Below are 21,271 nucleotides of genomic sequence, written 5' to 3' on the forward strand. Positions count from 1 at the left end.
ATTAGCAAAGCCCAAAAATTTCTGAAGGCTCTTCACAGATGTGGGTTGAATCCAATCATGAATGGCCTGAACCTTAACCGGATCCATCTCTATAGATGAGGGAGAAAAAATAAAGCCCAAAAAAGAAACCTTCTGCACTCCAAAGAGACACTTAGACCCCTTCACAAACAAAGCATTATCACGAAGGATCTGAAATACCATCCTGACCTGTTTCACATGAGACTCCCAATCATCGGAAAAAATTAAGATGTCATCCAAATATACAATCATAAATTTATCAAGATAATTCCGGAAGATATCATGCATGAAGGACTGAAAAACAGATGGAGCATTAGAGAGCCCGAATGGCATCACAAGGTATTCAAAATGGCCTTCTGGCGTATTAAACGCAGTTTTCCATTCGTCACCCTGCTTAATACGAACAAGATTATATGTCCCCCGAAGGTCAATTTTAGTAAACCAACTAGCCCCCTTAATCCTGGCAAACAAATCGGAAAGCAAAGGTAAAGGGTATTGAAACTTGACCGTGATCTTATTCAAGAGGCGATAATCAATACAGGGTCTCAAGGAGCCATCCTTCTTGGCAACAAAAAAAAATCCCGCTCCCAATGGTGAAGAAGATGGCCAAATATGCCCTTTCTCCAAAGACTCCTTAACATAACTCCGCATGGCGGTATTTTCCGGCACAGACAGGTTGAAAAGTCGGCCCTTAGGAAACTTACAGCCTGGAATCAAGTCAATAGCACAATCACAGTCCCTATGCGGTGGAAGGGAACTGGACTTGGGCTCATCGAATACATCCTGAAAATCAGACAAAAACTCTGGAACTTCAGAAGAGGAGGAAGAGGAGATTGACATCACAGGAACGTCATTATGAACCCCCTGACAACCCCAACTAGTCACAGACATAGACTTCCAATCCAACACAGGATTATGTATCTGCAACCATGGAAAACCCAGCACAATAGCATCATGCAAATTATGCAACACCAGAAAACGACAATCTTCCTGATGGGCTGGCGCCATGCACATGGTCACCTGTGTCCAAAACTGGGGTTTATTTTTAGCCAAAGGTGTAGCATCAATGCCCCTTAAAGGAATAGGGTTCTGCAAAGACTGCAAGGGGAAACCACAACGCCTGGCAAATTCAAAGTCCATTAAGTTCAAAGCGGCGCCTGAATCCACAAACGCCATGACAGAAAATGACGACAATGAGCAGATCAAGGTCACAGATAACAGAAATTTAGGTTGTACAGTTCTGAACTAGCGATTCTCTTTGTACGCTTTGGGCAGACTGAAATGACATGAGAAGCATCGCCACAATAAAAACACAACCTATTCTGACGTCTGAATCCTTGTTGTTCCGTTCTAGACAGAATCCTATCACACTGCATAGGCTCAGGCATCTGCTCTGAGGACAACACCACAGCGCGCACAGTTCAGCTCTCCCGCAAGCGCCGATCAATCTGAATGGCCAGAGACATAGAATCACTCAGACCAACAGGCGTGGGAAACCCCACCATAACATCTTTAACAGATTCAGAAAGACCCTTTCTGAAAATTGCCGCCAAAGCATCCTCATTCCATTTAGTCAGCACAGTCCATTTTCTAAATTTCTGACAATACAATTCTGCCGCTTCTTGACCCTGAGACAGGGCCAACAAGGTCTTCTCCGCTTGATCCACAGAATTTGGTTCATCATATAATAATCCTAGAGCCTGAAAAAAGGCATCTACATTAAGCAAGGCCGGGTTCCCAGATTCCAGGGAAAATGCCCAATCCTGAGGGTCACCAGGCAGCAGGGAGATGACAATTTTAACCTGCTGAATGGGATCACCAGAGGAACGAGGCTTCAGATCAAAAAACAGTTTACAATTGTTTTTAAAACTCAAAAATTTGGACCTGTCCCCAAAAAAACAAATCAGGAGTAGGAATCCTAGGTTCTGAAAGCGGAGCCTGAACAATATAATCAGAAATACCCTGTACATTAGCAGCAAGCTAGTCTATACGAGAAACCAATCCCTGAACATCCATGCTAGCACAAGACTCCTCAGTCACCCAGAGGAAAAGAGGGAAGAAAAGACAAAGCAGGCTACAGAAAAAAAATGTCTCTTTCTTCCCTTCTTCTGAGATGCATTTAACTCATTGTTGGCCAGTTGTACTGTTATGATCCGGTGACCTTGGGGCCGCATGAGAGACTTTCTCAGGAGTAGGTGGTACCTGTACTGACCGCAAACCCTAAACTAACACCGCAACTAGAAGTAGCCGTGGGATGTACCTAACACGTCCTAGACACCTTGACACAGCCGGAGGACTAAATACCCCTATAGATGGAAATGGGAATTCTATCTTGCCTCAGAGCAGAACCCCAAAGGATAGGCAGCCCCCCACAAATATTGACTGTGAGTATAAGAGGAAAAACACACGCAGGCAGAAAAACAGGATTTAGCAAAAGAGGCACTTCTAGCTAAATAGAAAAGGATAGGACAGAATTCTAAGCGGTCAGTATTAAAATCCTAAAAATATCCACAGCAGATAATACAAATATTCTACATCTAACTAAAGACATAGAAAGTATATCTGCATCTCCTGAGAATCCAGCATGACTGAAAAATCCAAACAAAGTCTAAGCTGGGCAAAAACACAATGAATTGCACTGAATTGCAAAGCACACTGCATGTGTGCACAGAGACAAAAAACCAGACACTTATCTTAGCTGAATTGGCAGCAGGGCATGAGGAGCCAGAGAGAGATGCAATCCCTCCAAGTACAATGGACAACTGGCATGGACTCATGGAGCCTGCACACCAAAATACCTAATAGAGCTGCAATCAGCAGACACACCTGCCCGGATTACAACCCCAAGACAACTGCACTACCACCAACAACCACCGGAGGGAGCCCAAGAGCAGAATTCACAACAGGGGAGATTTATCAAACATGTTTTTTGGGGTTCAAAGTTCTCACCACACATCTAGATAAGTTCTTGGGGGGTCTAGTTTCCAAAATGGGGTCACTTGTGGGGGGTTTCTACTGTTTAGGTACATCAGGGGCTTTGCAAACGCAACATGATGCCCGCAGACCATTCCATCAAAATCTGCATTCCAAAACGTCACTACTTATCTTACGAGCTCTGCCATGCACCCAAACAGTGGTTTACCCCTATATATGGGGTATTGGAGTACTCAGGACAAACTGGACAACAACTTTTGTGGTCCACTTTCTCCTTTTACCCTTTGGAAAATAAAAAAATTGTTGCTAAAAGATCATTTTTGTGACTAAAAAGTTAAATGTTCATTTTTTTCTTCAATGTTGCATCTGCTGCTGTGAAACACCTGAAGGGTTAATAAACTTCTTGAATGTGGTTTTGAGCACCTTAAGGGGTGCAGTTTATAGAATGGTGTCACTTTTGGGTATTTTCAGCCATAAAGAACCCTTAAATTGACTTCAAATATGAGGTGTCCTGTTGTGAATTCCGTTCTTGAACTCCCTCCTGTGGTCATGAATGATACTTCGGCGAGTTCTGTCCATGGACTCCCTCTGGTGGCTGTGAGTGGAACTGCTGGTTCTGAAGTTGCTTCCTCAGCTGCCCCTTTTGCGGCTGGGTTGGCTTCTCTATTTAACTCCACTCAGATCGTTACTCCATGCCAGCTGTCAATGTATTAGCACTGGTTCAGATCTCTCTCGGATCTTTCTGATGACCTGTCTACTCCAGCAGAAGCTAAGTCCCTGCTTAGTTCATTTGTTGTTCATGTGTACTGAATATATTTCTTAGTACTTGCTAAGTTCTAGTCCAGCTTGCTAACATGATATTGCCTTGCTAGCTGGAAGCTCTGGGTTGCAGAGTGGCACCTCCGCACCGTGAGTCAGTGCGGGGGTCTTTTTGCACACTCTGCGTGGCTTTTTGTAGTTTTTTGTGCTGACCACATAGATCTCTTTCCTATCCTCAGTCTATCTAGTAAGTCTGGCCTCCTTTGCTGAAAACTGTTTCATCCCTGTGTTTGTGACTTTCCTTTTAACTCACAGTTAATATATGTGGGGGGCTGCCTTTACCTTTGGGGAATTTTCTCTGAGGCAAGGTAAGGCTTATTTTCCTATCTTTAGGGGTAGTTAGCTCTTAGGCTGTGAAGAGGCGTCTAGGGAGAGTTAGGTACGCTCCACAGCTATTTCTAGTGTGTGTGTTATAGGATTAGGATTTGCGGTCAGCAGAGTTCCCACTTCCCAGAGCTCGTCCTGTCTTCTAGTTTAACCATCAGGTCATTCCAGGTGCACCTAACCACCAGGTCCATAACAGTGTCCCTAAAAAAATGGTTTTGTAAATGTTGTTGTAAAAATGAGAAGTTGCTGGTCAACTTTTAACCCTTATAACTTCCTAACCTAAAAAAATTTGTTTCCAAAATTGTACTGATGTAAAGTAGACATGTGGGAAATGTTATTTATTAACTATTTTGTGTCACATAACTCTCTGGTTTAACAGAATAAAAATTCTAAATAAATAATAATAAATCAAAATAAATGTTATTTTTTTTCTGTTCACCTACTTTTGGACCACCCTATATATGTTCAGATCAAGGAAATGTATTTTCTCCAAACTAGTCGTAGAAGTAAAATGTAAATAAAATACATTTTTATTAATATCAACTAGAAATGCTGATAGTGATTTTTGACTACTAGATAAATGCTGCCAGAGGACCAGATTCAGGCGCAGCTCACCATCGGGCTAGATGTGAATGTCTTCCCATCTACCCATATTTAGATTGGCGTAGCTGGGCACAAATTTGGTCCCCATGGCAGTCCCCTATTTTTGGGTGAAGTAGTCTGCTACGTATTTATATGAGTTATGTGTTAGTATAAGCAACATATACTCTTTCATAAAATCCACTTGCGTGGTGGAGAATATTTTTAGTTTTGTTTAAGAAGTATCCTGCTGCATCAGTAGTGTATAGGGATGTGATATCCAGAGTTTCTAGGATGTAGTGATCTTGCCATTGTATGTTGTTCAAAAGTTGAAGAACATGTTTACGGTCTTTTAAGTAGGCTGAAAGTTCTGGTACAAAATCTTGTAGATGGCAGTCTACGTACCGAGATAGATTGGAAGTAAGGCATTTTATAACAGAAATTATAGGTCTGCCTGTTTTTTTTTTAAGGTCTTTGTGGATTTTAGGCAAATAATAAAACATTTCTGTTTTAGGGTGTGGGGAGTTGATAAAATCATGTTCTTGTTTATTTAAAACCATCTTTTAGTCCTTTAGTAACTCGATTTCTTATTTCCTTTATAAATGTTGCTGAGGGATCACCATTTAATTTTTGATGTTTTGGTATCCCCCATTAACCGTAATGCCTCTTGATTATATTGAGCATAGCTCAAGATCACAATGCCACCACCTTTATCAGCGGGGCGTATTATGATACTATGATTGTATAATTGCTGTATAGCTTTTCTTTCCTGGTTAGTGAGATTGTATCTAATATTAGTGCCTTTTTATCACTAACTTTTTTCAAGTCGTCAAGTACGTTTTTCTGGAAGGAATCAAACACTTCCAAATACTCTTTTAATGGATGAAAAGTAGATTTACTACGTGGATTCATGTGGTTGAATTGTTATTGATGGTGGTCTTGAATGAGTGTTGGTAGTTGTCGGTCTTCAATAGAACTTTTTTTGATATAATACTTTTTAATCGAAAGTTTTCTCATAAATTGTTTTATGCCAATGAAGACTTGAAATTTGTTAAATTTTGTAGCAGGGGCATATTTTAGACCTTTACTTAGTAGCATTCCTTCATTGTTTTTTAGCGTATATTTGCGTAAATTAAAGATGGTTTGTCCTTCAGTATTTACTTTTTGAAGTTCTTTTTTTGTGTGATTTTCCCGCCCCTGGAGCGTTTCTTCTTGGGCCTAACTGAAAAAACGATGAATTAATTGACTTTCTTCTTTTTTGAGAATGATTAGGAGAGAGATTTAATGGTGATTTTTCTCTCGTTTTTTCTGAGTTGTTTGTGACTAATCTTTCATGGGTAGTTGTTGGAGATTCAGTTAAGACCTCTAGTGCTTCAAATCTATTTTGTGTAAAAGTAGGCATAGGAGCACTATCTGTTGTTTTAGAATTTAATTTTGTATTAATTGAGCTGATGGTGGACCGTCACTATTAGATAAAGTATGTGGTGTCTCTTTTTGTCTACAGGAGGCTAAATGTTGTAGAGATGTCTCTCTAGATCTACAAGAGGGTAGATTTTGTAAAGATGTCTCTTTTGGTCTACATAGGGGTAAAGGTGACACTTCATTGTCCAATGTGGGGTGTATAGAGAAGTCGTCTCCAGATATTTCTACGGGTTTGGGGCTGTCTTCAATCTCATCTATTAGCTCAAAAATAGGTTTTTCATTTCTTTTATGACGCTATGCAACAAGGACCATCCCTGAAGAAGGAAACCGACAGATTTCCGAAATGCATAGAATTTGGTCTGAACATATATATTGAAGAAAGAAAAATAAAAACATGCACTTATATCAAACCAACGGATGGGGTGCTATGCCAGATGACCTGGCCTCCACAGTCACCAGACCTGAACCCAATCGAGATGGTTTGGGGTGAGATGGACCGCAGAGTGAAGGTAAAAGGGCCAACAAGTGCTAAGCATCTCTGGGAATTCCTTCAAGATTGTTGGAAGACCATTTCCAGGGACTACCTCTTGAAGCTCATCAAGAGAATGCCAAGAGTGTGCAAAGCAGTCATCAAAGCAAAAGGTGGCTACTTTGAAGAACCTAGAATATAAGACATATTTTCTGTTGTTTCACACTTTTTAAAGTATATAATTCCACATGTGTTAATTCATAGTTTGTAAATTCACTCTGAAGGCACCAATTTTCATAGTCATGAAAATTCAGAAAAATATTTAAATGAGAAGGTGTGTCCAAACTTTTGCTCTGAACTGTACTTGCAAATACCGCGGCTGTGGCGGTGCGGCGGGGCTCTGTGGTGTGGTTGTGGTGGTGTGCTCGGCCGGCATTTCGTCAAAGCCCAGAACATGGCCTCTGGGAACATGGCTGCTGGGCCGACAACGGCGCATGCTCAGATTCAGATCTCGTCCCGAGATCTCGGGATGACATCTCGTTGCCGAGATTTGAATCTGAGCATGCACTGCCCCTGGTGGCCATCTTTCCAGAGCCCATGTTCCCGGAGGCCACCGCAACATGGCAGCAACGGATGTGCGGGGGCCTCCGTGCTTTGACGAAATGCAAGCGGAGCCCCCACGGAGCACAGAGAGCCGCTGCCACTGTCCCGGAGCACAGCCCGCCACCACCACACCACAGAGCCCGTGCATTTGATTATTCTTTAAGTTATCGGCGGTATAACTGTTTTTAAAAGAAGACTTACAATAAAGGTGAAGTTTTAACTTCTATCAAGCTGGAGTTGACTTTTTCTTATGCTTGGCTTCATTTGGACACATCCCTGACTAGGGTGGCTCCATACTCCAAAGAGTGCCTGGAAACCACTTTGAGCTGACTTTTCCAATTTCCCCTCCCTTGCTTGCATAATTTTACTATTGGTATGATGTTCCTTTTCTGAAACACTGCTACTTTTACACCAGATGTAATGGGACATACACCTTCCAAAAAGTTCAACTTAAGTCTTGTCAGTCCACAGAGTATTCTCCCAAAAGTCTTGGGGATCATTAAGATGCTTTTTGGCAAAACTGAGATGAGCCTTTATGTTCTTATTGCTCAGCAGTGGTTTTCGTCTTGGAACTCTGCCATGCAGGCCATTTTTGCCCAGTCTCTTTCTTATGGTGGAGACATGAACACTAACCTTAAAGCAAACCTGTCTGCAGTTTTGGCCGATATAAGATGCGGCATTATGGAATGCTGTAGATAAGCCCTGAAATGCAGTGGCCGTATCTATAGCGGACAAAAATGCTGACATGTTCCCTTTAAGTGAGGCCTGCAGTTCTTTGGATGTTATTGTGGGGTCTTTTGTGGCCTGTTGGATGAGTCGTCGCTGCGCTCTTGGGGTAATTTTGGTTGGCTGGCCTCTCCTGGGAAGGTTCACCACTGATCCATGTTTTCGCCATTTGTGGATAATGGCTCTCACTGGAGTCCCAAAGCTTGAGAAATGGCTTTATGACCTTTTCTCGACTGATAGATCTCAATTACTTTGTTTCTCATTTGTTGCAGAATTTATTTAATTGTGGCATGATGACTAGATTTTGAGGAGCTTTTAGCCTACTTCACTCTCTTTGGCAGGTCCTATTTAAGTGATTTCTTGATTGAGAACACGTGTGGCAGTAATCAGGCTTGCCTGTGGCTGCTGAATTTGAACTCCGCTTTCCAAACATGTACAGTTAACCCTCCGTCAGGGGCAACTGATCTGACTGGCGCAGCTCACTTAGTTTCATTTCTCTATTTTCAGTGGTTTGTCTGGGAAACACCATCCTCCCAGTACCTTCCTTACTTTAACCCCTTTCTGACATCTGACGTACTATCCCGTCGAGGTGGGGTGGGCCCGTATGACCACCGACGGGATAGTACGTCATACGCGATCGGCCGCGCTCACGGGGGGAGCATGGCCGATCGCGGCCGGGTGTCAGCTGCATATCGCAGCTGACATCCGGCACTATGTGCCAGGAGCGGTCACGGACCGCCCCCGGCACATTAACCCCCGGCACACCACGATCAAACATGATCGCGGTGTACCGGCGGTATAGGGAAGCATCGCGCAGGGAGGGGGCTCCCTGCGGGCTTCCCTGAGACCCCCAGAGCAACGCGATGTGATCGCGTTGCTCCGAGGGTCTCCTACCTCCCTCCTCGCCGCAGGTCCCGGATCCAAGATGGCCGCGGCATCCGGGTCCTGCAGGGAGGGAGGTGGCTTACCGAGTGCCTGCTCAGAGCAGGCGCTGGTAAGCCTGCAGCCCTGCACATCTGTAATGTCCCCCCCTGGGACAAAGTAAAAAAGTTAAAAAAAAATTCTCCACGTGTGTAAAAAAAAAAAATCCTAAATAAATAAAAAAAAATATATATTTATTATTCCCATAAATACATTTCTTTAGCTAAATAATAAAAAAAAACAATAAAAGTACACATATTTAGTATCGCCGCGTCCGTAACGACCCAACCTATAAAACTGCCCCACTAGTTAACCCCTTCAGTAAACAACGTAAGAAAAAAAAACAAAAAACAACGCTTTATTATCATACCGCCGAACAAAAAGTGGAATAACACGGGATCAAAAAGACTGATATAAATGGTACCGCTGAAAACGTCATCTTGTCCCGCAAAAAACGAGCCGCCATACAGCATCATCAGCAAAAAAATAAAAAAGTTATAGTCCTGAGAATAACGCGATACCAAAATAATTATTTTTTCTATAAAATAGTTTTTATCGTATAAAAGCGCCAAAACATAAAAAAAATGATATAAATGAGATATCGCTGTAATCGTACTGACCCGACGAATAAAACTGCTTTATCAATTTTGCCAAACGCGGAACGGTATAAACGCCTCCCCCAAAAGAAATTCATGAATAGCTGGTTTTTGATCACTCTGCCTCACAAAAATCGGAATAAAAAGCGATCAAAAAATGTCACGTGTCCGAAAATGTTACCAATAAAAACGTCAACTCGTCCCACAAAAAAAAAAATCTCACATGACTCTGGACTCAAATATGGAAAAATTATAGCTCTCAAAATGTGGTAACGCAAAAAATATTTTTTGCAATGAAAAGCGTCTTTCAGTGTGTGACGGCTGCCAATCATAAAAATCCGCTAAAAAACCCGCTATAAAAGTAAATCAAACCCCCCTTCATCACCCCCTTAGTTAGGGAAAAATAAAAAAATAAAAAAATGTATTTATTTCCATTTTCCCATTAGGGTTAGGGTTAGGGCTAGAGTTAGGACTAGAGTTAGGGTTAGGGTGAGGGCAAGGGTTAGGGCTAGGGTTAGGGCTAGGGGTAGGGTTAGGGCTAGGGTTGGGGCTAGGGTTAGGGCTAGGGTTAGGGTTAGGGTTGGGGCTAGGGTTAGGGCTAGGGTTAGGGCTAGGGTTGGGGCTAGGGTTAGGGCTAGGGTTGGGGTTAGGGCTAGGGTTGGGGCTAGGGTTAGGGCTAGGGTTGGGGCTAGGGTTGGGGCTAGGGTTAGGGCTAGGGTTAGGGTTAGGGCTAGTGTTACGGCTAGTGTTAGGGCTAGTGATAGGGCTAGGGTTATTGCTAGGGTTAGGGCTAGGGTTGGGGCTAGGGTTGGGGCTACAGTTAGGGTTGGGGCTAAAGATAGCGCTAGGGTTTGGATTACATTTACGGTTGGGAATAGGGTTGGGTGTGTCTGGGTTAGAGGAGTGGTTAGGGTTACTGTTGGGATTAGGGTAAGGGGTGTGTTTGGATTAGGGTTTCAGTTATAATTGGGGGGTTTCCACTGGTTAGGCACATCAGGGGCTCTCCAAACGGGACATGGCATCCGATCTGAATTCCAGCCAATTCTGCGTTGAAAAAGGAAAACAGTGCTCCTTCCCTTCAGAGCTCTCCCGTGTGCCCAAACAGGGGTTTACCCCAACATATGGGGTATCAGCGTACTCAGGACAAATTGGACATTATCTTTTGGGGTCCAATTTCTCCTGCTACCCTTGGGAAAATACAAAACTGGGGGCCAAAAAATAAGTTTTGTGGGAAAAAAAGGATTTTTTATTTTCACGGCTCTGCGTTGTAAACTGTAGTGAAACACTTGGGGGTTCAAAGTTCTCACAACACATCTAGATAAGTTCCTTGGGGGGTCTAGTTTCCGATATGGGGTCACTTGTGGGGGGTTTGTACTGTTTGGGTACATCAGGGGCTCTGCAAATGCAACGTGACGCCTGCAGACCAATCCATTTAAGTCTGCATTCCAAATGGCGCTCCTTCCCTTCCGAGCTCTGTCATGCGCCCAAACAGTGGTTCCCCCCCACATATGGGGTATCAGCGTACTCAGTACAAATTGGACAACAACTTTTGGCGTCCAATTTATCCTGATACCCTTCTGAAAATACAAAACTAGGGGCTAAAAAATCATTTTTGTGAAAAAAAAAAAGAATTTTTATTTTCACGGCTCTGCGTTATAAACTGTAGTGAAACACTTGGGGGTTCAAAGTTCTCACAACACATCTAGATAAGTTCCTTGGGGGGTCTAGTTTCCAATATGGGGTCACTTGTGGGGGGTTTGTACTGTTTGGGTACATCAGGGGCTCTGCAAATGCAACGTGACGTCTGCAGACCAATCCATTTAAGTCTGCATTCCAAATGGCGCTCTTTCCCTTCCAAGCTCTGTCATGCGCCCAAACAGTGGTTCCCCCCCACTTATGGGGTATCAGCATACTCAGGACAAATTGGACAACAACTTTTGGGGTCCAATTTATCCTGATACCCTTGTGAAAATACAAAACTGGGGGCTAAAAAATCATTTTTGTGAAAAAAAAAAGAATTTTTATTTTCACGGCTCTGCGTTATAAACTGTAGTGAAACACTTGGGGGTTCAAAGCTCTCAAAACATATCTAGATAAGTTCCTTAGGGGGTCTACTTTCCAAAATGGTGTCACTTGTGGGGGTTTTTAATGTTTAGGCACATCAAGGGCTCTCCAAACGCAACATGGCATCCCGTCTTAATTCCAGTCAATTTTGCATTGAAAAGTAAAATAGCGCTCCTTCCCTTCCGAGCTCTGCTATGCGCCCAAACAGTGGTTTACCCCCACATATGGGGTATCGTCGTACTCAGGACAAATTGCACAACAACTTTTGTAGTCTAATTTCTTCTCTTACCCTTGGGGAAATAAAAAAATGGGGGCGAAAAGATCATTTTTGTGAAAAAATATGATTTTTTATTTTTACGGCTCTGCATTATAAACTTCTGTGAAGCACTTGTTAGGTCAAAGTGCTCAACACACATCTAGATAAGTTCCTTAAGGGGTCTACTTTCTAAAATGGTGTCACTTGTGGGGGGTTTCAATGTTTAGGCACATCAGGGGCTCTCCAAACGCAACATGGCGTCCCATCTCAATTCCAGTCAATTTTGCATTGAAAAGTCAAATGGCACTCCTTCCCTTCCGAGCTCTGCCCTGCGCCCAAACAATGGTTTACACCCACATATGGGGTATCAGCGTACTCAGGACAAATTGCACAACAATTTTTGGGGTCCAACTTCTTCTCTTACCCTTGGGAAAATAGAAAATTGGGGGCGAAAAGATCATTTTTGTGAAAAAATATGATTTTTTATTTTTATGGCTCTGCATTATAAACTTCTGTGAAGCACTTGTTGGGTCAAAGTGCTCACCACACATCTAGATAAGTTCCTTAGGGGGTCTACTTTCCAAAATGGTGTCACTTGTGAGGGGTTTCAATGTTTAGGCACATCAAGGGCTCTCCAAATGCAACATTGCGTCCCATCTCAATTCCAGTCAATTTTGCATTGAAAAGTCAAATGGCGCTCCTTTCCTTCCGAGCTCTGCCATGCGCCCAAACAGTGGTTTACCCCCACATATGGGGTATCAGCGTACTCAGGACAAATTGTACAACAAATTTTGGGGTCTATTTTCTCCTGTTACCCTTGGTAAAATAAAACAAATTGGAGCTGAAATAAATTTTGTGTGAAAAAAAGTTAAATGTTCATTTTTATTTAAACATTCCAAAAATTCCTGTGAAACACCTGAAGGGTTAATAAACTTCTTGAAAGTGGTTTTGAGTACCTTGAGGGGTGCAGTTTTTAGAATGGTGTCACACTTGGGTATTTTCTATCATATAGACCCCTCAAAATGACTTCAAATGAGATGTGGTCCCTAAAAATAAATGGTGTTGTAAAAATGAGAAATTGCTGGTCAACTTTTAACCTTTATAACTCCGTCACAAAAAAAAATTTTGGTTCCAAGTAGACATGTGGGAAATGTTACTTATTAAATATTTTGCGTGACATATGTCTGTGATTTAAGGGCATAAAAATTCAAAGTTGGAAAATTGCGAAATTTTCAAAATTTTCGCCAAATATTCATTTTTTTCACAAATAAATGCAAGTTATACCGAAGAAATGTTACCACTATCATGAAGTACAATATGTCACGAGAAAACAATGTCAGAATCGCCAAGATCCGTTGAAGCGTTCCAGAGTTATAACCTCATAAAGGGACAGTGGTCAGAATTGTAAAAATTGGCCCGGTCATTAACGTGCAAACCACCCTTGGGGGTGAAGGGGTTAAAGGCTGTGTGAAACCTGAGAAGCCTCTTGTGCTGCAGAGCTGCAGGAGATCAGATATCAGTGTTTTGGCTTCTCAGGCTCATTGCCCCTGAACGCGTCACACATTTGACGATCAGAATTTGCTGTTTTTATTCATCCCAATTGTTTTTTTAGCTTGTTTTATGAATAGCTAGTGCTAAATTTGTGGATTTGTCATAAAAGGTTTTGTTAGAAATAAGATTGTGCTTCTCAGGCACATTGCGCCCTAACACATTCTCTCTCTTGCTTCAGCTTTTCTTCTGAAATGGCGAGGAGAATATTTGACTTGTCCAATGCCCTTCATGTTGAGCAAGTGCAAAATATACTGATTGATGATGAGACAGACCCCTTACAGCAAGAAGATTTAGGGGAAGAAAGTGACATTGCTTCAGAAGATGATGTGGAAGAATGTCCAGATGTGTCTGATACAGATCAAGATGGAGAGAGTGAGGAGGATGCTCAAGACATAGAAACATATTACTTTTCTGGTTATTAAACATTTTTTTTACACCTGATTATATGTATTCGCATTTATTACATTCCTATTAAGGTAACTGATCACTTTTAGAGCATTGAAATTTTTTAAAAAGGAAAATATAGCCAATTTTCTAGCCTGTGCCGGACAGGCGCAATGCCCCTAAACTCGTTATGAAACATATTGCCCCTGACGGAGGGTTAATTCGTTTTAAAGGGGGGATCCGTTTCATTTAAATACTTCATTTTGTGTTTAATTGTGTTATCTTTTCTTAATGTTTAAATTTGTTTGGTGATCTGAAACATTTAAGTTTGACCAACATGCAAAAGAATAGGAAACCAGGAAGGGGGCAAACACTTTTTTCACACAACTGTGTATGTGCATGTAGATGTAGCTCTTTCAAAGACAACTCCAGCAATACCTTTACATGGCCAATCCGTTCCTGCGTTACTGAGAAATCAGTGTTGGAATTTTAAATGCAAATGAGGCTGAAGGGCTATGGTAGATCTGATACATCTGCCACTCCAGCTCTATTCCCCACCCAGAGCTGCCGCCTCCTACTTGACTGATGGCTCCTTTGACTGAAGTTATATATTCGGTGTAATTTCAGATAAAGGAGCCGTCAGTTACACTGCATAGATGCCCACAGCTTTTGGTACTGATCGCTGCAGCACATGCAGCGAAGCATTACGTCCTGATTCTGGCCAGCGCCAGCATCAGGACTTTTCTTGTGGGTGGAGTTAATGATCTTTGTACTCCCATCTGTCTGATGAAATTAGCAGACTCATTATCTCCTGTGTGCTGTGTATATATACCAGTGCAAGTGTCTTCTATGTGATGGCTATACACCAGCCCTAGTGTTTCCTATGTAATCTATATCCTCCAACCCCAGTGTCTTATGCAATGTATATTCTCCAGTCCCAGAGTTTAGTATGTGATGTATATACACCAGTCCCAGTATCTCCTATGTGATGTATATGCACTAGCCACAGTGTCTCCTATGTAATGTATATGCCCAGTCCAAGTGTCTACTATATAATATATGCAGCTCCAATGTCTCCTATGTGATGTATGTACAACAGACCCAGAGATAAGTAACCATTGTATACCTCGCTTTGCTTTACACATTTTTTGTTACAAATACACTGCCCTGTTCAATTTGTTTATTTATATAACAAATAGTCATATTATCTAATCTATTTTTTATCCTGCTGTGATCGATCCTACAGGGGGAGGGGTGTGTCGCCTTTACTCACTTCTGAGGAGGGGAGAGAATGACCCAGCAGGGATCGGCACTCTGGCGCCACCACTTACCGTAGGTCAGTCAGGAAACTGCATCGAGGGCAAATAGTCGCCAGAGAGGCTTCCCTTATAGATTCGAGTTATTGAGGAGCTCACATTGAGGAGGGATATATATATATGTAAACCTCCTGGCTGTCACTGTCAGAGTTCCTCTCTAACACAGTACGGTATGCTGCCATCAGTTCCTTGTTAGATATAAGCTCCGTCCAGCAACAGGCTTATATCGGGTGAGAAACCAACCCCGGGTAGCGTATAATAACCAACTGAGCATGGGGATTCGTTAATCGAGCTAAAAGAGCAGCCAAGGATTACGTTTCTATTTAACCCCTTCATGATCGGAGCTTTTTTCATTTTTCGCTCCCCTCCTTCCCAGAGCCATAACTTTTTTATGGCCATGTTAGGGCTTATTTTTTGCGGGACGAGTTGTACTTTTCAACAACACCATTGGTTTTATGATTTCTTGTACTAGAAAACGGGAAAAAAATTCCAAGTACGGTGAAATTGCAAAAAAAGTGCAATCCCACACTTGTTCTTTGTTTGGCTTTTTCTACTAGGTACACTAAATGCTAAAACTGCCATTATGATTCTTCAGGTCATTACGAGTTCATAGAAGCCAAAGATGTCTAGGTTCTTTTTCACCTAAGTCAGTGTTCCCCAACTCCGGTCCTCAAAAGCCACCAACAGGTCATGTTTTCAGGATTTCCTTAGTATTGCACAGGTGATTGAATGCTTGCCTGTCCAGGTGATGCAATTATCACCTGTGCAATACTAAGGAAATCCTGCAAACATGACCTGTTGGTGGCTCTTGAGGACCGGAGTTGGGGAACACTGACCTAAGTGGTGAAAAAAAATTGCGCCATTTTCCGATACCCGTAGCGTCTCCATTTTTTGTGATTCTCGGGTTGGGTGAGGGCTTATTTTTTGTGTGCCGCGCTGACTTTTTAATGATACCATTTTAGCGCAGATACGTTCTTTTGATCGCCCATTATTGCATTTTAATGCAATGCCGCGGCGACCAAAAAAAATACCGTAATTCTGCCTTTTTGACTTTTTTTATTGCTACGCTGTTTAGCAATCAAGTTAATCCTGTTTTTATTGATGGAGCGGGCGATTCTGGATGCGGCAGTACCAAATATGTGTTTGATTTTATTTTACTGTTTTATTTTGAATGGGGCAAAAGGGGGGTACAGTCAGGAGTGTAGTACAAGGGTAGGATACAGATAGATTACAATTACCGTGTTATATAGCATGTGACCACAGGGAGATGCTGATGAATCACAGGTCCAAATCTTTGTTACGTGATTCTCTGGTCGCGTTAGCTAACGGGCCTCCTGCCAGTAGAAAAAAGCTGAGTCCAAAATGAATAGCTACCTATTATCCCCTAGGCTGCTCCCTCCCACATGCTGTGCCAACCCCTGGGCTGTGCAGCCTCTCTCCTTCTATATCTGAGAGCATGGTTTTCCGTCCTGAACCGTGGATGCCCATAATTTTCCGCCTGAAGATCTAAATGGGATGGCGGTGGCACCACTGGGTTCTGCTGGATTTTATCTGTGCAGGGAGACCAAATACAGCTACTGTATTCAGTTTCTGGTAGATATGCTTTATAACTCAATAACACAGAGTTCTAGAGGTGGCTGCATGGTGTGGGTTTGTGGGGAAAGGAATGCAGATTCCGATTATGTGCTCGGCTAGGTTCAGAGATATTGCATTATTTTATTATAGGTCATTTTCTAGATTCAATATCTCAGAGCCTTGTGCTGTTGAGCCTGGGGTCTGCGGTGCCAAGAAAGTGCAAAGCAGTCATCAAAGCAAAATGAGGCTACTTTGAAGAACCTAGAATATAGGACATAATTTCAGTTGTTTCACACTTTTTTGTTAAGTATATAATTCCACATGTGTTAATTCATAGTTGGGATGCCTTCAGTGTGAATGTACAATTTTCACAGTCATGAAAATACAGAAAAATCTGTGTCCAAACTTTTGGTCTGTACTGTATGTATGGCTGTGTATACATGTATGGGCGTATGTATGTATGTATATATATATATATATATATATATATATATATATATATATATATATATATATATATATATATATATATATAGTGGGTACAGAAAGTATTCAGACCCCTTTACATTTTTCACTCTTTGTTACATTGCAGCCATTTGGTAAATTCAAAAAAGTTGCTTTTTTTTCCTCATTAATTTACACTCTGCACTCCATCTTGACTGGAAAAAACCAGAAATGTAGTACCCTATTTTCCGGCGTATAAGACTACTTTTTAACCCCTGAAAATCGTCTCAAAAGTCGGGTCATCTTATACGCCGGGTACGGCGTGTGTAGGGAGCGGTCCTGGATGGTTCCCAGGGTCTGGAGAAGAGGAGACTCTCCTTCAGGCCCTGGGATCCATATTCATGTAAAAAAAAAAGAATAAAAATAAAAAATATGGACATACTTACCCTCCGACGGCCCCCGGCTTTCAGCAGTGCAAGCGGCGGCCTCCATTCCTAAGGATGAATTGCGCGAAGGACGGAAATGGCATCGCAGTTGCATGACCGCGACGTCATCTCAGGTACTTCGCTCAATGCATCCTTAGGAACGGAGGCCACCACTTGCACCGCTGAGAGCCGGGAGCCGTCGAAGGGTAAGGCTAGGGTCACATTGCGTTATGTGACCGCGTTTAACGGACTACGTTACACCGCGGCATAACGCGGTGTTAACGTAGTCCATTAACGCCGCCATAGCCTGTAATAGTGAGCGCGTCGCTAGCGCCCGCCCACATTGGGCGGGCGCTAGCGATGTCGCGTCATTTGAGTGACGGACCTCGGACGCTGCTTGCAGCGTCCGCGGCGCGCCCGAGGTCCGTTCCTCGCTAGTGCAGATCGGGGATCTGCGCTAGCGGGGACGCCGAACGCGGACCCTAGGGAAGCATTGCGTTAGCGCAACCCGCTAGCGCTATGCGCTTAACGGATTGCCCTAACGCAATGTGACCCTAGCCTAAGAATATCCATATTTTTTATTTTTATTCTTTTTTTTACATGAATATGGATCCCAGGGCATGAAGGAGAGTCTCCTCTCCTCCAGACCCTGGGAACCATCCGGACCGCACACGCCGTATGGAACGACTGGGCGTATAAGGCTGGTTTCACACTTGCGTTTTGATCTGCATGCGTTTTTGAAAAAACGCATGTGGTGAAAAAACGCATGTAATCGCGGCAAAACGCCGCGTTTTTTAGACGCATGCGGGTTTTTTTGTTTTTTTTTTCCCCCATGAAAAAATCAACTAGAAAATCCACTAATAGTAGAATTAGCTAGGGTTAGGGTTAGGGGTAGCTTTTTATTAGAAGAATGTCCTGGTCACCCTAACCCTACCCCTAACCCCTAAACGTAACTGAAATACGTGGCACTGAAATACGTGGCACTGAAATACGTGGCACTGAAATACGTGATACGTGGCACTGAAATACGTGGCACTGAAATACATGGTACGTGGCACTGAATACGTGGTACGTGGCACTGAAATACGTGGTACGTGGCACTGAATACGTGGTACGTGGCACTGAATACGTGGTACGTGGCACTGAAATACGTGGCACTGAATACGTGATACGTGGCACTGAAATACGTGGCACTGAAATACGTGGTACGTGGCACTGAAATACGTGGTACGTGGCACTGAAATACGTGGTACGTGGCACTGAAATACGTGGTACGTGGCACTGAATACGTGGTACGTGGCACTGAATACGTGGTACGTGGCACTGAAATACGTGGCACTGAAATACGTGGTACGTGGCACTGAAATACATGGTACGTGGCACTGAAATACGTGGTACGTGGCACTGAAATACGTGGTACGTGGCACTTAAATACGTGGCACTATGACTGTCAGAAAATGTTCATTAAACGGTTAGGGGTGAGGTTAGGGGTAGAGTTAGGGTATGTTTCCACTGTCAGGATGGCCGGCGGTATCGCCGCAGCGGCGAAGCCGCTCGGCGCTAAGCCCCGCCCCCTTTCTGGGACGCGATCATGCCGGATGTGTTAACTCTTCACATCCGGGATGATCGCTCTCTCCCATAGCGCCCTGTGATATGCCTTGCGTCCCCGCAAGGTGAACGGACATGCTGCGATCTGAAAAGACGCGCAGCATGTCCGTAGTCGCAGGGCCGCCGCGTGCGGGTTTCCACGCATAGTGGAGACGGGATTTCATAAAATCCCCTCCACTATGCTGGAACATCTGGACGCTGCTTGTTTGACGCTGCAGCTCTGCGCAGCGTCAAAAAAGCAGCGTTTCCTGACCGTGGAAACATACCCTTAGGGTTAGGGTTTGGATCCCTTTATCACCTTGATGGTGGTGGGTGGCTTTTCAGTCTGTTTTCTGGGTTTTTTCTATAAAAACGCATGCGTTTTTAACGCAAACAAACGCATGTGCTTAAAAACGCATGCGTTTACATAGACAGCAATGCATTTTTTTGCCGCGAAAAAAACGCATGCGTTTTTTCGCGGCAAAAAAAACGCGCAAAAAATACTACAGGTTGCATTTTTGAAAAAGAACGCATGCAGAAAAAAAACACATGCGTTTGAAAACGCGACCAAACGCGTACAAAAAAACGCATGCGTTTTCAATGTTAAATAGAGGGGGAAAAAACGCATGCGTTTTTTGTGCAAAAAACGCTGCAGACAAAAACGCAAGTGTGAAACCAGCCTAAGATGACCCCCGTCTTATACGGCGAGTATATCCCAAACCCCATATTTTATATGGAAAAGTTGGGGGTCGTCTTATACGCCCAGTCCTCTTATACACCAGAAAATACAGTAATTTTTGCAAATTTATTAAAAAAGAAAAACTGAAATATCACATGGTCATAAGTATTCAGACCCTTTGCTCAATATTGAGTAGAAGCACCCTTTTGAGCTAGTGCAGCCATGAGTCCTGGATTTGGGGATCCTCCGCCATTCTTCCTTGCAGATCCTCTCCAGTTCCGTCAGGTTGGATGGTGAACGTTGGTGGACAGCCATTTTCTCAATTAGGTTTAGGTCAGGGCTCTGGCTGGGCCAGTCAAGAATGGTCTCAGAGTTGTTCTGAAGCCACTACTTTGTTATTTTCGCTGTGTGCTTAGGGTCATTGTCTTGTTGGAAGGTGAACCTTCGGCCAATTCTGAGGTCCAGAGCACTCTGGAAGAGGTTTTCATCCAGGATATCTCTGTACTTGGCTGCATTCATGTTTCCTTCAATGACAACCAGTCGTCCTGTCCCTGTAGCTGAAAAACACCCGCATAGCATGATCCTGCCACCACCGTTTTTCACTGTTGGGATTGCATTGGGCAGGTGATGAGCAGTGCCTGTTTTTTCCACAAATGCCGCTTAGAATTAGCACTAAAAAGGTCTATTTTCATCTCATCAGACCAGAGAATCTTGTTTCTCATTGTCTGGGAGTCCTTCATGTTTTTTTAGCAAACTATATCCAGGCTTTCATATGTTTTGCACTGAGGAGAGGCTTCCGTCGAGCCACTCTGCCATAAAGGCCTGACCGGTGGAGGGCTGCAGTGATAGTAGACTCTTTAGAACTTTCTCCCATCTCCCTATTGCATCTCTGGAGCTCAGCCACAGTGATCTTGGGGTTCATCTTTACCTCTCTAACCAAAGCTCTTCTCCCACCATTGCTCAGTTTGGTTGAATGGCCAGGTCTAGGAAGACTTCTGGAGGTCCCAAACTTCTTCCATTTAATGATTATGGAGGACACTGTGCTTTTAAGAACCTTGAGTACTGCAGAAATTCTGTTGTAACCTTGGCCAGATCTGTGTCTTGCCACAATTCTGTCTCTGAGCTCCTTGGCCAGTTTGTTTTTTTTTTACCTCATGATTCTCATTTGGTCTGACATGCACTGTGAGCTGTGAGGTCTTATATAGACAGGTGTGTGCCTTTCCAAATCAAGTCCTATCAGTTTAAATAAACACAGCTGGACTCCAATGAAGGAGTAGAACCATCTCAAGGAGGATCACAAGGAAATGTGACTTAAATATGAGTGTCTCAGCAAAGTGTCTGAACACTTATGACCATGTGATATTTCAGTTTTTCTTTTTTATTAAATTTGCAAAAATTTCTACATTTCTTCTTTTTTTCTGTCAATTTTTATCGTAGGTACATTTCAACTGCGAGAGACAGAATCTAAAAATAAAAAACAGAAAATCACATTGTATGATTTTTAAATAATGAAATTGCATGAAATAAGTATTTGATCACCTACCAACCAGCAAGAATTCTGGCTCTCACAGCTTCT

At 42.9% G+C, this 21,271-nt stretch overlaps 1 long non-coding RNA gene across 2 annotated transcripts in view; it reads left to right on the top strand.

Moving 5' to 3' along the window:
* Positions 1–13,726, top strand: part of LOC143764449 (uncharacterized) — a 57,744-nt gene extending 44,018 nt beyond the window's left edge. For both annotated transcript variants that reach the window (XR_013213197.1, XR_013213198.1), the window contains exon 3: positions 13,464–13,726. This is a non-coding gene — a long non-coding RNA (uncharacterized LOC143764449). The remainder of the gene's footprint in view (positions 1–13,463) is intronic.
* Positions 13,727–21,271: the final 7,545 nt, after the last annotated feature.

The sequence above is a fragment of the Ranitomeya variabilis genome, chromosome 4 (genome assembly GCF_051348905.1).
Source record: "Ranitomeya variabilis isolate aRanVar5 chromosome 4, aRanVar5.hap1, whole genome shotgun sequence".
NCBI lineage: Eukaryota > Metazoa > Chordata > Amphibia > Anura > Dendrobatidae > Ranitomeya > Ranitomeya variabilis.